Here is a 16,846-nt window from a genome sequence, read left to right as displayed (position 1 = left end):
TAGAGTGGGAAGGTTCAGGAGTTGACGCGTGGAGTGAGGAAGAAGAATATTGGCAACAATCGACCCCTCCGAGGACAGATGAAGGAAGCAACAATTGACCCTCGGAAACCAATCGTTATGCCACATGGAACCGATTGCGGGTAGCAATCTCCCAGAAAGGGGAGTCATCTAAGGACTCTTAATTTTAGTTAAAAGATTTTAAATTAAATTGTTTGTTTCAAATTTTGTTGGGGGAAGTGCTTCTCCCCCCCTCACTTGACTTTCTTTACCCCGCTATCACTTTTATTGCTATGTTTCGTTTGACCTAGGTGTCAATGACTCAACTCTATCACTTTACCGTATTTCTTTATCACACCAGTTCACATTCCTTCATGAACTGGTGGCTTGTGTTTTTTATGTTTTTACAACCCACGCTAACTTTAGCGTCACCAGGTAAACATGCGGTATGAAACCCTAATAAATTTCGTCCCCCAAGTCAGTCCTTCTATAGTTGCCGTGTATAGTAGTCGAAAACGTAGTTTCCTGCTGTTCGTGTAAAAATTTCATGCTGATTACCGAGGAGAATAAACAATTCAGTGCATCAACTCGTTGTGTCGTATCATATCTCCCGACTGCCGTCTTTCAGCTCCGGTACCAGCCTACTCTCTCACAGCTACAGCGCCGCTACTCCTACTTAACTCTACCCGACAGTGAGATAAAAGTAAAGTATCCTGCACAAAAATCCGAACACCGATTAAATTTTTTTAAGCAACCTATTAGCGGAGTAACACGTCTTTTGTTTTTTTGTTTTTAAGGGTTAGGGTAGTCGGGGTGATGGACACGACAGGACAGGGTGGGATAAGTAACGCAAGGCAAGTAACGTAACATACGTCATCGGAAACGACAAAATTATGCACAAGCAGCTAGAAATTAACCTTAATTGTTAAAATCCATATTGCATAGCCCAAGCCCCACGTTTCCAATAATCGCTTTAAAATACACACCACGATGGGGGGTTATAAAATGACTCGACCTGTTACTTGCCTTGAAACGTAATACCTTAAGGCATATAAAAAATATGGTCTAGACTTACCCTACCTTGCCCTGTCATGTTTATCACCCCGCCTACCCTACCTCTGAAAGAAAAACAAACATAACACAGGTTACCGTGCCAATAGGTTGTTTTAAAAATTTAAATCAGTGTTCGGATTTTTGTGCAGGATACTGTACCTGAAACTTAAGTTAGCTCTGAATCAACTTTCCTCTCTTTTACTAGTAGGTGATCATTTCATATCCGGGCAGCCGACGTAACTAGCGGACGGATCCTAACCACAAATATTTGTGTACCACCCATTACAGTCTGACCAGCACATTTCCAATGTATGAATTAACCTGAGGACTTTTGTATGTTTCGTATTGGTTAATTAAATCAGCTGTATCAGACGTGACTGACGAATTATTGTAATAGGAACGAGTCGGGCTTGGCAATGCTCAGGCATTATCGGGCCACCCGAGTAAACCCACCCGGAAAAACGGTGGATCGGCTAGGGTCGAATCCACATTTTTTCAATGAGTCAGACCGGATCGAGGAGTGGGACTTTTTCAGGATTACCCAGCATAATCTTGTAAAATTGCGACTTGAAAGGTAACCCACTTTAACAAGATTTTTGATTGTTTTTCTGACAATTGAGATTCATATTAATAATCGATTAGCTCAATCGATTATCAATGCACTGACAATTGATTGCTTATTATCAACCCAGCAACTCGATCATAAGCATACGTAAGCATACGAAAGGTAGAAAATACTGCCGACGCCATCAAGGCTTTCAGGGTGTCACAGAAAGACGCCTCTTCCTCTACAGCCTTCTCTATTACAAGCGTAAAAAGCTCTCGCTCCAGACACAGGGGTCCACCAACTGAAACTCAGAGGAAGCTGAAATAGTTGGATGAAGGGAAGAAGAAAAAGAAAGTGGAATTTGAAAATGCTAAAGAAAAGACCAAGTTGGCCAAGCAAGAAACAGAACGTTTGGATATTGACCTGGAGAAGCTGGAAGTCAACGAATGGAAGTTTAAGCACCCAGTTTCCCCAGCTGAAGACGGGACTGGAAGGCGAACAAAGGTAGAACATTGGTTGCACACATTACCACCCAATCCTCCAGAAGAAAACCAGACACCAGATAGCTGGATTGAAGATTATGTAGCAGGTAGAGGAAAAGTCTCTCCACAACAGCCGATCAAGTTTAGATCGGCAGATTTCTAATTTTATGGAGGAGATCCAATTGACCGGTAATGTTGGATCAACTTATTCAAGGTGTTAGTTCATGATACAACAAAGTCACCCGGTGAAAAATTGGCGAATCTAAAATGGAATTTGACGGAAGACTGCCAAATGACGGTTATGACGTTGGAGAGTGGAGAGTCAGCCTACAAAGAGGCCCTGAAGAGATTGAAGCAATCATTTGGCAGACGTGACGTCTTAAGAGTCGCAAATTTACAAGCTTTGGAACGTATGGAAAGAGGAAATAACGTAACTGCATTCCGATGATTTGCCGATCGAATTCGAGCACATCTCTTCGACGTTAGCCGGATAGGTGAGGTTGCGCAACCAGACATCGTTAAGAAGATTCACCGGAAGTTGTCACAACCTATTGTCGATTTAAGTATTGTAGTATTTGTGTTGTGATTCATTATAAATACCAACCAGATGCACACAACTGGTTGGTTGCGGAAACCAAGGTGGTTGCAGAACCAACTGTGTGTAATGGAGCAAGACAAAGGAAGATCGTCACCGACGTGCGACGTTCGTTGAGATTCTAACCTAGGACGATATAAGTTTATCTGCTTGTAATCTTGTGCTCTGTTTTTATCAAGCTCCAATGCAAGATAAATAGGTCCAGATCCTACTTACCAATTGTGTGTGTAACATCAATTATTCTACTTGGATTGTAAGTATTATTAAGACTAAGAATACTATTGATACTTTGTTGAGCCATTTGGCATTTACATCATCCGTCAGAATTTCCGACACTCCCCCCGTTAGACCACGTTCTAACTGAGTTCGCGAAAGCTCACTGTTCTCGTAGGGTCCTGTGTTCCGGTGGTCGTCATCGATTTGGCCCGCGTGGAGCTCTAACGGGTACAAACTCTTTGGGTCTCTCGTTATCATGATCGACCCTTTAACTCTGAACTTGTCTGCAATGAGTACGTTCACTCATCTCGTCTTTCCATTATTCCCGGGGATTAGTTTCACTACTCTCCCGGTCTTCCACCTCGTTTGCTTGGCTGACTCGTCGTGTATCAACATGACTTGTCCCAGCTCTATCTCCTTGACATGCCTCGTAGTTGGGCAGTGAAACTGCTCCAAATCCATCACAGATTCCGTGTAAAAATCCTTCCACCACTGAGCCACCAAGTTTCTTCTGATTCTTTTCCTTTTTGTCAGCGTCACCCGGTCCGAGTACTCGAGTACCCGTTCCCTCGTCATCTACCGGGTGATGTTGCTGCTGCCGGTAACCCGTCACCAATTGCTTGGGCGTAAGCGGTTTTGTGTCATCTTCCGCGACGTATAGTCCGGTCGGGCTAGGTTTTAACCGCAAACAAATTGTAATAAGTTGTTTTTTACATAAGCTGTGTTTATATCCCTTTGATCTATGCCCTGTTAAAAAGCTCCCGAAAAATATTAATATTTAGTGTACTTATTTTAATTTTTAAAATATGCGTGTTTTTGTGATTCGATTAAAACTATTAAAATACAAGAAAATGGAAATTTGAAAAAAGGAACTTTGTTAGTTATTCCCACATTTATATTCAGGCTAAATTTTGTTTAAATAACCTTAAAAGTGGGAAATTCACAGCCAGTTTTAGCTGGTCACCTCCTTTTTTTCCCCCTTAAAAACGCGTCCATGTTTTACACGGCTCTTATGTAAAAATCATGACAACGAAAATCGTTGCCGATAGTGAACTAGAGTTCGCTCCTCATCCGTTAAGGTCTCATTTTAATCGGCGGTTTATCCTTTACCACCCCAATAAATGATTTTCGGGAGCTAGTTTTACTTTTCAAGTTATTTCATGAAATATAAACCAAATCTTCCCCAAATTTTCTTACTACACGTTCTAGTTTCCGCCACTGGATGGCCACTGTTGGATATATGTAAACAATATAACAGAACGCCACAGCGCTCACTGTGGGTGTGGCGGAAACTAGAACGTGTAGTATTAGTAGTAGCATCCTTGAAATCGGTTATCATTTTGATCGCTCTTACTGCGCAGTCAGTTACGACCTCGAATGCGCTCACGATTTCCTTTCATTTGCGGTATCTGCTCATTTTTTCCCAATAAACTACTGGTACTTGCATCCAGTCAAGCATCTCACCGTCAATGTTGAGAAGATTAAAGAGAAGCCAACTTTTGGCACCAACAAATAAATTTAGTTGATTTCGGTAATCAATCTCATCAGGGTTAATTAATGGGAATTTCGGTTTTCCAGGAGGAATATCTTTGGAACGATTGAAAGTTAGCAGTTGTTTGACCATACTTTCCCTCAATGCATTCGGAAGACTTTCATCAAAAAAACTAAATACAATTAACTCCTCCGTAAGGTACCATAAGTGGTTACAAATACATTTGATTGCGACATTTCCCACTGTTTCATCTTTTTTTTTAACCAACTTATCTTTGAAAAATACCTCAGGTCTACTGCGGGAGCTAACGATGCAAGTCTTGATTGGATAAATGGACGAGTATGGAAAAGTTCAATGAAATTCGCCATTTTATGGACATTGCTGGTTTCTTCTACTGTCATTTCAAAACGTTCCGATATCAGCTGGATTTAAAAAAATAAATTGCATACGCGTGATGATGCGAACCTAATGATGATTATTTAATTTTTTACAAATCCTATTATGTTGTTCTCGTTTAATACTACCTGGTTTTCGTATGCTAAATGGGAATACCGAACCTCCGAGAAACATAACTGTTAACTGGAGTAACTCGAGGTAATCTGATCGAGAGAATGTATCATTTTCTATTAATTCACTGCCCCATTCAATCACTTCATCGGCAAGTTGTTGCATTTCGCTGTCGCCTTCCGAATAAAAAAGAATCAAGTCCTGATGATAATGCAATGCGTGTTAATTGAAAGTTATAGGGAAGACGAGGTTATTTAATTCCTTCACCTGTATATCTTGGTTCAATTCAGGAAAATCCTTTTTAGACCGCTTGAAGATAGATTCAGACGGGGTGTTACGTTTTCCGCATATTGATTCTGCTACGTGTTGTATATGAATTTCAAATACATGATGGCGACAAGCGAACCACAACACCGCATGACCTAAAGTTTTCTCAATGAACGTTGCAGCTCCTTGGAAGCGCCCAGTATTACTACTGGTAGTGTCAAACACGAGAGCAACAACTTCTTTTAACACACCCCATTTCTCCAGCAATCTAACTACAGCATCGTGCTGCTGTCTACCAGTTGAATTGGTTATTTTTGGAACTCCAAGCAGTTTAGGACTTTCAAGTTGCGGGAATACGCTAATCAAAATCGCAATTGTGTCATCAAGTAATCCACTTAGATACCTGAATTAAAAGTAAAACATACGAGCATTGTTAGTCTACATCTGCGCAATTTTTAAACATAAAAATTTTATACGAACTTGATTAATTTGGAATCCCAATGTGCTACGACAAATTTAGGCTTTTCAAATTGTTCAGTTATCCGAGAACAAATTTCACGCCTGTTTGCTCTGCTTTGGCGAGACGCACATGCAACAGATAGAGTTACTTGTTGAAGATCTCCACCTCCAGCTGTAATAGTTGAAGCGACGATAGCGTCGTGATCTCTAACACTTAGATTTCGAGCATCAGCTGCTTGACCGGTTGCTTTCAACAGTGACTTTGCGGGAAGTTCAAGAGTAACGGAATCAGGTCGTGGAGTACGAGATAGATAACTAAATGTTTCTCCTGATGAAGAGGACTCTACAATTTCAGATTCCTCACTCAAAGACGATGATTCATTGGCTCTCTCTACATTGGTTGGAGTCGAAGAATTCTTTCGCTTTCTAGAAGCTCTTTCAATATCTTTTTCGTCTACTCTGTCAATGAATCCCCGTTGTGGAACTTCTCTTTGTGCGAGTAAAAATTTAAAATCAACTGCAGCGTATGGTTTGTGAGAAGCTTTTAACTTTTGTTCGACTTCTTTTGGAGACAAATCCAATAATTCGTGGAGACTCGTTTTAAAGGAAACAATTTTATCTTGGGCGAAATCTTTTTTTCTGTTTTCTACTGGTATCTTTAAAATTGCTTTCCAACTGTGGTGTAAATTTTAATGTCATTCACACAGGTATTATCCGCCTTAATTGGGATACCAGTTCTTTCCCAAACAACTTTAAGTTCTGCAAAGATTTCACGACAAATATCAATATGCTGACCTTTTTTCTTCCTGAATACCCTTGAAGCTAGCCAAAACAACGCCTTTTGTAGGCAACTTTGAAGCATTAGCTAAACTTTTACGATGACTTTAACCAATGAGGCCATCCTCGTTTCTTAATGAAGAAGCCATGATAACCAACTGACGTAAAAAAACAATCTCAGCTTTGACAATACTTTCATATGTTCTATAGCGCTTAGGTACCATATGTCATATTTTTCATGGCGCAAGTCTTTAATGTGATTATTTTTTAGCGAAATTTGATACTTCTATTCATTACATGATAATCAATCACATATAAAGCGTCGGGTTGAAAATATTTGATTGAACCCAAGATTTTGTAAAAAAAAGGCAAATTTTGTTACGTTTTTTCAGTTTTTTTTGTCGGCGCGGGTGCTAAAACTATTTTTTATTTATTTTTTTTCATGGAATGTATTTTTTTTACCTAGGCGCAAGATATATTAAACGTCCCTCGCTAAATTCAAAAAAAGTGTAAAATGAAACAGCCTAGGGTTGGCCTGGCCAAATTGGATATTGACGGGTTTCATGGTCCTCAAGACCAAGCCCCAGAATAGAATAATGCAGGGTTGCCAGAGTTAGATGCCCCAGTTCCCAATTTGGATGGTTTTGTTGGGTTCAGTTAGGTAAGGTTTTAAAAACGAAAATGATCCGTTGTCTATCAACTGCTTTCTTTTGAAATCGGTTATATCCCTTACTGATTTGGAAAAAGGGGAAAAAATAGGAAAAATGGGTTAGGTTAGTTTAGGTCAGGATAGGTTAGGGTATAGAAAAAAAATGCTTTGCTTATTTCTTTTGTTGAGAAATAGATGGAGCTAGCCGAGCTTGTAAGTCGGTCCAACTTTGGAACCGAGTGATGGGCTAATTCTGAACGCTAACCAAGGGGGGTTGGGGGGATAGGGCAGCCAATTTTTTCCGTTCTTTCAGTGATGAGAGGATCCAGTAGAAGATCATTATAGAAGCGTCCGATTTCAGTTTTGAGGGTACGAAAGGAATATTCGTCATAGTCAAAGACTACTGTCAGTCTATCCTCGTCATTTCTCAGGTTGGTCGCAGAAGACTAGTCTATAAGTATGGACGAATTGCGCCGTCACTTTTTCCCCTACCTAGATCAATACTTATCGACTAGTCAATTGTTAATTTCGTAACGTCGGCTGTCTGTAATAAAACCTGGTCAACCATTTTGTGTTTTTAGCCGGGTATTTTCATACGGTTATTTTTTATTTTACTTTGTTTTCCTCTTTTATTTTTAATGTATTTGGAAGATTTCTTAACAGTTTAACAAAAATAAGCTCTTAAAATCATAGTTAATTCTTGGATTTCAAGTAAACTTTGCTTAACTGAGTTCTTTAAATCCAGAATTCAAATATCCCATAGAGCTGTCAAATTAATTTTTTGCATTTTATCTGAATTCGTCTGCAGTTGTTTATTTTTCCTGCTTTTGATCAGGTTTTACCATTTTTATTTTCATTTTGCTCCATTTTGTCTGGCTTCTTAAAAAGTTATATTCTTTATAGCATGACTGTATAATGTTCAGAATGATAACGTAACATTTTCCCTTTTTTTCTTATTCAGATGAAAGATTGCATATATTGCTATCAAAGAATGTCATGCACAATCTGTCAAAGATGTTTTATACTGCTTCATTTCATTTTTTCATAACTGTAAGTATTATATGGTCTATTTACATCACTAGCTGTTAGGGCTGGAACGATTAAAAATAATGTTTCTCAATTTGTTTTCTTGTTTAGATCATATTTGTATTTTTTTGTTTGAAAAATTGCGTCTATTCTTGAGAATAAGGATGTAATGAATTCACCTGAGAAGGAAAAAATAAAAAAGAAAGATGATCGAAAAACCTTAAAGAAAGGCTTCAGTAAGCCTAAATTTAGATCATATGGGAAAGACAAACAGTCAAATAACTTCAACACAAACAAACATAGAATGTCTAGGCTTCTTTTCCTAGTATGGTTTTTCGTTAAGTTGTTTGGGTTTTAAACTTAATTTAATTATTTGTTATACAGGCAAATCAGATGTCAAGAGATATTAATGCACAGTTTCTGATATTTTCCTAATTCCCAAATGAAAGTGTTGGGAGCACTGGATGTTGTAGTTTTGGAGAGACAACGAAGCAACTCATAAACAAGTCAGACTCAAAAAACTTCTTAAAGTACTGGGAAAAAATATTTTCATTAATGGAAGGTAAATAGGATTACTTTTCATTTAACTATTTCAACTGCTTATAATATATTTAACTTCAGGAAAGCGTAAAGCAAATGAACCTGTGGAAGTAGAGCAGTGTCATAGCACTGCGACTAAGTTTTCTACTCTTCAAGATGATGTTCCTGAGTCTGACAATGGAGACAATGCTTAAAATAATCATGCTGATAGTGATAATGATTGTGATCCCGTAGAAGATAATGCTGATGGAAGAAGTCTACCTACAGAGCATGGGGAGACTACTACCGCTGAAGCAGATGTTTGTGACCAGAATAACACAATTTTTGATTTTGCTTTCAATGTTGGAGCAGATGGTGTTGTAACTCTTTCAAATGAAGCCCAAGGTAATAATTCGGTGATGTTGAAAATATTATTTAGATTAACATATTTGCTTTGTTGTAGCTCAATTAATACAGATGCAGGAACCATTAGGAGTTTTGTTACAAGAAGGCGAGCTAAACCCTCAGTTTGTGTTGGGTAATCTAAAATTGAATAGATCGATGTTTTCAAAACATGTAAAACAAAATATTTACAATTATTCAGGTATGCTTGATGATTGGCAGCAAACCGTTGACGGTAAAGATATCGATGCTATCCCAGTTAGTGTATCAGGTAACGACTTGCGTTTTAAGTTGTTTTATAAATATTGCTTATTGTAATGTTTTATTTATAGAGATTTTGCACTTGGAGACCCAATTGCCATCCCTTCTCTTATGCCAGAAAAGAGAAAAAAGAAGTCTGGAGGCGCAATTGAATCGAAAAAAAGCACGAGCTTTCTGTCATCTGTTGAACAAACTGTAGGACGCCCCATTTAAACTTCTGTCTGTGTTGTTCACGCTCCGAAAAGTAATCAGCCTCCACAACGCCCCACCCAAATTCCTATAGAGGTTGCCGAAACTTCGGCAAGTGTTTCCCAAACTTCGACATATTTTGCTCAAACCAGGGCAAGTGTTGTCAAAACCATTGCAAATATTTCTCAAACCACGTCAAATGCACACGTTCATACAAGTATTGCTCACGTTACGTCGTGTGTGGATCCGGTTCCAAAAACTGTTGACCAACATCCTCCAGGAAGCCTCACCCAAATTCCCAAAAGTGTTGCCCAGACCCCACCAAATGTTTACCAGGATCTTCATTTAATGAGATCTCCTGTGGTCCTGGTCCAACGCTTAAGTGCTGCTTACCTTTCAGAAACTTTTAACAAGCCTCTAGGAAAGTCTGGCCAAACTCCGGCAAATGTTTCAAATGAACGTGAAATTAGCAAGTCAAAAAGATGCGAGAAGAAGAAAGCTGTGGATGAAGATAACCAAGCGGCAACTCCTGCAAAAAGTGTTAAACAAAAACAGCAGTGCGCATCTCAACCATGTAAAAAGGCAATTTATTTTTTTGTTACGCGTAAAATTCTTATTTCAGTTCTTGTTTTACAGCCACAAGAAGGCCAATGTTGGTGAAGTGTGAAGGTGCTTGTGACCAATGGTTTCATAAAAAGTAAGTGTATACAATCAATCCAATTATTAAAGTTTGGATTAATTATTTTACTATGGATGATAAGATGTGTAGGGTTTCCGGCTGTTGACGAAAACGAAATATTCGTTTGCCCTGATTGCCGGTCTGATATTCAAAAATAATTTTGATAACAATTTTGGTGATTACTATTACCAAAAAAGAAGTTGAAAAAAGCAGATTCTTTAGTTTGATGATTAGTCGACATCCCTCTTAACCAAGAAATACATTTAATTATCGGGTTAACATTGATTTTATCATAAAGGATTGAATGAATAAAAGTTCTTCGTGTGATTTATTCACCGTACCCAATGCTAACCGTATAAGTTTCCTTTCTTTTTTCGTAAGGATTTACATGTATCTGTGTTAACATAGCCATTTATGTACACGCTAATAAGCGCCGCCGACGGGCGCGATTGTGTTATTGATGAACATATTGGCTTTTCTTTCCCAATACAATCTCCGCCAAATTCAATTGCCCAAAAAAGTTGCCATAATCTTTTACACATTTTTTTATTCGGCCATTGATGTTCTGTTTTTTTAATTCAATTCACACTGGGTTAGACGCATTTTTTGGAGTTTACATGTCCTATATAATATATAAGGGAGTCTATATGTTTGCCCGGGCTGATTGCTGCCGCCGGGTATGTGGAGAGCGCTAGACTCTCTTTACCATTGTCCGTTGAAAAAAATTATTTTGTCCCACTTCTTTTCTTATATTCCGTTATCAGATTGTGTACAAGATAAATGGGTGATTTCTTCCTCCAGCGCACATAGTTTTTCTCATGTGTATCGATGGATTGCCTAACGCACAGTCAAAATTGTGTATCTATCTAATTGGTGGTTCACTCGCGAGATAAAAAAATTCGGTGGAAGAACGTAATGTCTCTGATGAACACAAGGTCCTCCGAACCTTTTTTCCATTCAATTAATTCAAAGGAATTTGATCCAATATTAAACAATAAGCACGTTAAAAATGTTTTTTTCTATATATTTTCTGAAAGTGTATGCATATTTGATTTCCATCTGATTGGACCTCTCCATATACAATCGAGCGCGCGCCATGGAGTGGTACGAAATAAAATCCCGCGGTCGTGTTATCTTCATTTTTTTTTTCTATTCACAACAACAACACCGTGTTGTTGTGTCTACAGGCGTTTTCTATAGGAACTCACCCCTGTACATCTATCTACCTATCAAAACCTCCACTGGCAGATGAATCGATTATTTCTCCTTTTTGGCCTTGGCGCTTCTATCAAGTGGAACATACACACACCAACTATAAATGAGTTGGGGAGAGTTGGCTGGGTTCTAAAACAGCAGAAAATGTGTAACACATGTAGACAGAAACTGAAAAATTCCCCGTGCCAACTACACGGACAGCAAATAAACGAAGAAGAAAAACATAAGGGGCAATATCGACCATATGGCGCTCACCTGGAGCTTTTGAGCCCCGATTTTTGTGCTGTTGGCGTCGATGCTCGATTTTCTGTTACGCTCCTTCTACTCGGAATGGGCGTATGAAATAAAACAGAAAGTCAAAAATCAATTTCATTCCATAATATTTTTTTTGCTTCAGTCGGTTGATTACAATTGTGCGCTTGATCGATGAAACGAATAAAACAAGTGTTTTGTTCTTTTGGTCTTTTCTACGTTTTTTTTCACATTCAATTATTCAGAAAAAGGAACAAGCTTTAGGAAAGATATTGATTCACGTAAAATCCAAAGTGTTTTTATCTACAGTTTAGGCGTTATAAATGATTCCGTTTTTAACTGTACGGGAAGGAGTGGAAAAGAGCTCGCATATGGAAACTTATCATCTAATTGCTTTCCTATTTATCTCAATCTTTATAAAGGTTTATTTTTTAACCATCCTCCCTTCAAGAGGAACATGCAATGCCAAAGAAATCGACAAAAATATGTTATTTTTCTCGCCATTATCTCGGGGTTGCTACTATCCGGGAATAGCTGGGGGATAGAGTTGGGAGGTGTCACGTCGCACTCCCCGAAACTACTCATTAATGAAACAAAAACACGTAACATAATTTTTTTTTAACTCTGTATTTTTCACGGATCTCTATCACACAATATATAGCAATCGCATTCTTATCCATCAAACTCATCTTCAGATTCCGTTCCCTGATCGACATCATCATCTTCCGTAATTCCGCTATCACTTTCAGGTTCTCTTTCATCCAACTCATCTTCAGTTTCCGTTCCCTGATCGACATCATCATCATCCGTACTTCCGCTATCAGTTTCACCGTAATATTCGCAAAGGTTACGTATAATATCGCGACTGTTAGAATCTGTGCTGGTCTCAAAAAACCAGTGGTTGCAATCATCCAACAAGCGACTAAGCCTCTGAATTTCTGGTTGCATAAGAAATGCTTTTCCCCGCATTAAAAGATATTCACTATGAAGGTGCATATTAAATTCTTTTTCCAGTTTTTTTTGGCGTCAACCAACCCAGTTTCAAAACTCTTCATTTCTTCTTTCACTTGCAAAATTTCTTCCCTGCTTCTGTTAGTTAGCATCCAGGCATCAACCAAGTTGAAATTGTCTTGGAATGATACTATATAATAAGATTTGTTTTATATGTTAGGTTTTATATTATGGAATAAGTGGTGTTGCCGTACTATCATATGCAGACTGCCATGGAAAAACGCCCCGGTAACAGTCGTCCATGGAAACCACACCTCCATCTAGCTGTGAATTTATAACGGCAACAAGTTTCGTAGCCTTTTCAACGTATTTGCCCATCTGCTTCCTAAGCTGTATTCGCTGTTTGGATCATCTATGAATAACGTGGACAAGTTAATTATTTTGACCACATACAGACGTGAATATATCATTACCAGTGTCCTTTGAAATCCGATTCTAGATATTTTTAATAATAAGATGTATGCCTTCCAAATTTTTTGAGAAACTGATAGTGGAGTTTTCGCCGAAATTCTTTTGTCTAGTAAAAATTGGATTTGTTTATAAAGAGGATGCTAGTTTAAAGACATATAAAATAATGTACTTAGACATTTGCGTACTTCGACTTTCAGTTGTTGAAGTATTTCCGGTAACTTCATCAGAATGTCTCCATCAAGGTCGCTTATAGTTTTTCTCTTGTTTTCTTGTAATTTTTCTATTACTAACTTGCTCTGAAAAGTTCATTATATGACTATTAGACTACCAATGTGATTAAAAGATGTAATTCAACTTTGTTTAATTTGCCATATCATAAGACTCTTTCAATTTCTGGCTGCGGGCCAATGATTCTTGAGTCGGAGATCCAGATTTAACAATTTCGTTGATCTGTTTTAAGCACTGAAGCATTTATCCTTTAACCTTTGAATAAAGAAATTTGGAAATTCCAGCGCAAGAGCTGTCAACTTAAAGTAATAACTAACCTCCTTAAGTTTGTCATCTATCGAATTTTGTAAGAGCAACAGTTTATCTTTCCGTTTATTTATAAGTCTCTGAAACTCGCACTCATAACGAACAGAACTTTCTTCCGCCTAAATTTCGAAAATACAATTATTGAGAAAAGGTTACGGAAAAATATATTTACTAATTTCAACAATTTTTTCAACAGCTTCGGCATTCTCTCTTCTTTCTCTGTGTTTGCGTATATCATTGCCAACGTTAAATGATCGCGATTGTCTGAATGAAGGAAAAAATGACATTATGTTTTTACATTAAAAGAAGAAAAACGGTTACCAGTATTAAATAATAAGCTTACTGGATCTACCCATGTGCTTTGTGACACTACTATATCTGGCCATTTTTGAATTGGTTTGTTCTGTTGTCTCACCAGTAGTCAGGCAAGCACCTTTTAACCAGTGTCCAGAAAAGAAAATCTGAAATGTAAAATGTAAGTAAATTTAAGAAAACACGGAGAAAGATAAACAAATCAGTATACCTGACAATACCACGCATGAGTTTTCCCATGCCAGCGAGAGAGGAAAGGTTGCATGTTTTTGGTATGGCATTTGAATTCTTCCAATTCTTCAGAAATGTCGGCAGCGAAGGACCAGTATTTGCATACCACGTCATAGCAGAGAAATTTACATCCGCTCCGATACGCGAAATCATGTAGATAGTGAACATGGCGATATGTCTCGCCCTTGAGCATATCGACCGCTCTCAAGAGATAACCATGCCGGCAGGTACAGAAAACCCCACCGGTTTCTAACAGGCCTTTTCTTCCTATGGCGTCAGACTTTCCGGCTTTATAGGCCGCTCCCCCACACGTATCTTTCTCTACTTTTCCAATCTGAATATATTTACAGAGCAAAAGCAAAAAATGCAATATTTCTTAAAAGCATATTTTTGAAAATTTAACCAACCTTCGGTTTCACTTTATTTTTTTTTTTCCACGTGAAGTTCAAATTCGGAATCACCGACGAACCCGACTCCAGGAAACAAATCCGAAAAGCCGCATCTATTGATAAATGTATACTTCATTTATTCATAGCGCAAAAATTATGTAAAATTTTAAAACTTACCCTTGAGCACTTAGCCCACGATAGAGCTTCATTATTCCATCTATGTGGATGGTCAAAGAATTTTTTCCACATGCCTTGCAATTAAAGAGCTTACGCAGTCGTATTCAACTTCAATTAAATGTTCCATTTGTTGAAAATATCTGTTGGACATTCCAAAGATATGCCGGTCAATAACATGAGACCGTCCGGCAAGTTTTGAGATTTCTCCTAGGGTCTCAAGAAATTTTCGCTCTGAAGTTCCTGGCGTTTTGTGGGACAAATGGTTCCACATAAGAAGCAGATTCATCGAGAATAAGTATGTTTTTGTTTTGGGAGACCCAGGCCACCACCCAGAGGCAACGAAATCCGATTGTTTGGCTGATATGACTGCTGTACAGCTGGAACATTTAAATTCGGTCCATGTCAAATCAAAACGCCCTTTTAAAATTTTGAATTAATAAGTTGTCAGAACATACAGCGAACTTGAGATATTTACCTTCTTTTGTTATGACAGCAACTTTCTCAGGTCCACACTGAGCTCGCAAAATTCCATTTTCTGAACATGAAGCACATGTATTTAGAGCCACACAAGGCACAAAAACATCTAGATTAAAGAAAAAAATCAGTTAAAATAACTTAAAAAATAAAATGTAAAATACCTTGGTTGATCAATCCTCCATTACAATCAACAAACTGTGTTGGCAAAAGAACTTTGGAATGCATCTCACTGAAGAAGGTACGATGATGAAATGGAGAAGTTAAATGTTGTCTTTGGTCGCACTTATAGCAATAGCTGTCAAGGCAAGCTGTGCTTTAGATGTAGAACCTTAATTCAACAAAGCATTTGCTGCATCTGTTTTTAACAAAGGCGTGAGAACCAACAAAAGACAGGTAAAACTCTTCTTTGCAATTATCCCAGTCGCACACTTGATCAGATATCCTCTGTTTCCAGGTCTTACGTGTTTTTTCATTTTCGTTGTTACTGTTCAGGGGTGATGTAGACAATTCAACTTCTGCACTTAATAATTCCATTGCTTGAACTTCGCTCTCCAACATGATTTTTCTTTATAGGTTTATGTTTACATCACTTGCACAGAACAAAGCTTCAGCGGTAGGTTCTTGATCACCCACTTCCAAGATTACTTCAGCAATTTCTTTATTTTGCTCGACTACTTCAGCAGATTTTTCATTTTTTTCGGCTTGCCCAATCTTAATTGGTTTTTTACTTTTTTTGGCTTTGGTTGCCTTGACAACTTTTTATTCTTTTCGTATTTTGTAATTACCTAATTTAAACATTCCTGTCCCAGCGAAAGGCTGTTTCAGCCTTTTCAATTTTGCAGCTTCGTTCCCACGCTTTCGACGAGCGATATACAGTGTCCTGCACAAAAAGGTGAACACCGATTTGTTTTGAAAAAAACCATCTGTGGGTAGAAAATATTAATAGTTTACCTTTTTAAGGAGAGGTAGAGCGGTTTTGGCGCAAAATCATTATAAGGGGAGTTGTAATTATTTTGCGAATTAAATAATCATTAATCGCACATAAATACTTTTTTCAAAATTTTAAATATTATATATCTCATCAAAATTTTATTTAACTATATTCATTAGTTAGATTTGCTCTGAATACTATTAACGCATACAAGCTTTGAACGCGGAACTCCCGCGTTTCCGACGAAAACGTATCCAATAAGCCACTAACAATTTAGTAACAGATAGCTAGCATACTGATAAAAATAATTTTGTGTTTCCATATGCTACCCGATTACCCGACCCGATAATGACAATAACGAGTAAGGGAAAGACTCTATTTTGTATTGCAAAAATTGTTCTACTTAGCCGGGGGGTAGGGGAGTCTACCGATGATACAGTCTACACTTTTTTCCAGACATTTAATACCTAGGGAAAAAAAGTGTCTGGACTGACATTACCCGACCCCCCTTATGATGATTTTGCGCCAAAACCGCCCTACCTCTCCTTAAAAACGTAAACTATTAATATTTTCTACCCACAGATGGCTTTTTCAAAATAAATCGGTGTTTACCTTTTTGTGCAGGATACTGTACTTCAAAAGCGAATTAGCACTCCGCATTTTATTTTCTACCTTCCCCATGTTGATTTAAAATTTTAAAGTGATTTTGAGCGTCCGTCTGCTGTCAAGTCTGTCAAGACCAGTGTTACTATGGTTACCTGTGCCGACATAATCTAGACGAAGCTTATC

The 16,846-nt window shown here is 38.0% G+C and overlaps 3 pseudogenes; 1 reads left to right on the top strand and 2 right to left on the bottom strand.

Moving 5' to 3' along the window:
• Positions 1 to 3,209: 3,209 nt before the first annotated feature.
• Positions 3,210 to 6,541, bottom strand: LOC116923920 (annotated as a pseudogene).
• A 1,935-nt stretch (positions 6,542 to 8,476) lies between these two features.
• On the top strand, positions 8,477 to 10,275 carry LOC123477522 (annotated as a pseudogene).
• A 1,981-nt stretch (positions 10,276 to 12,256) lies between these two features.
• LOC123477521 lies at positions 12,257 to 13,447 on the bottom strand (annotated as a pseudogene).
• Between the last annotated feature and the right edge of the window lie 3,399 nt (positions 13,448 to 16,846).

Source organism: Daphnia magna, unplaced genomic scaffold (genome assembly GCF_020631705.1).
Source record: "Daphnia magna isolate NIES unplaced genomic scaffold, ASM2063170v1.1 Dm_contigs074, whole genome shotgun sequence".
NCBI classification, from domain to species: domain Eukaryota; kingdom Metazoa; phylum Arthropoda; class Branchiopoda; order Diplostraca; family Daphniidae; genus Daphnia; species Daphnia magna.
The sequence above is the reverse complement of the archived record's forward strand: the minus strand, read 5'-3'. Positions and strand labels throughout refer to the sequence as shown.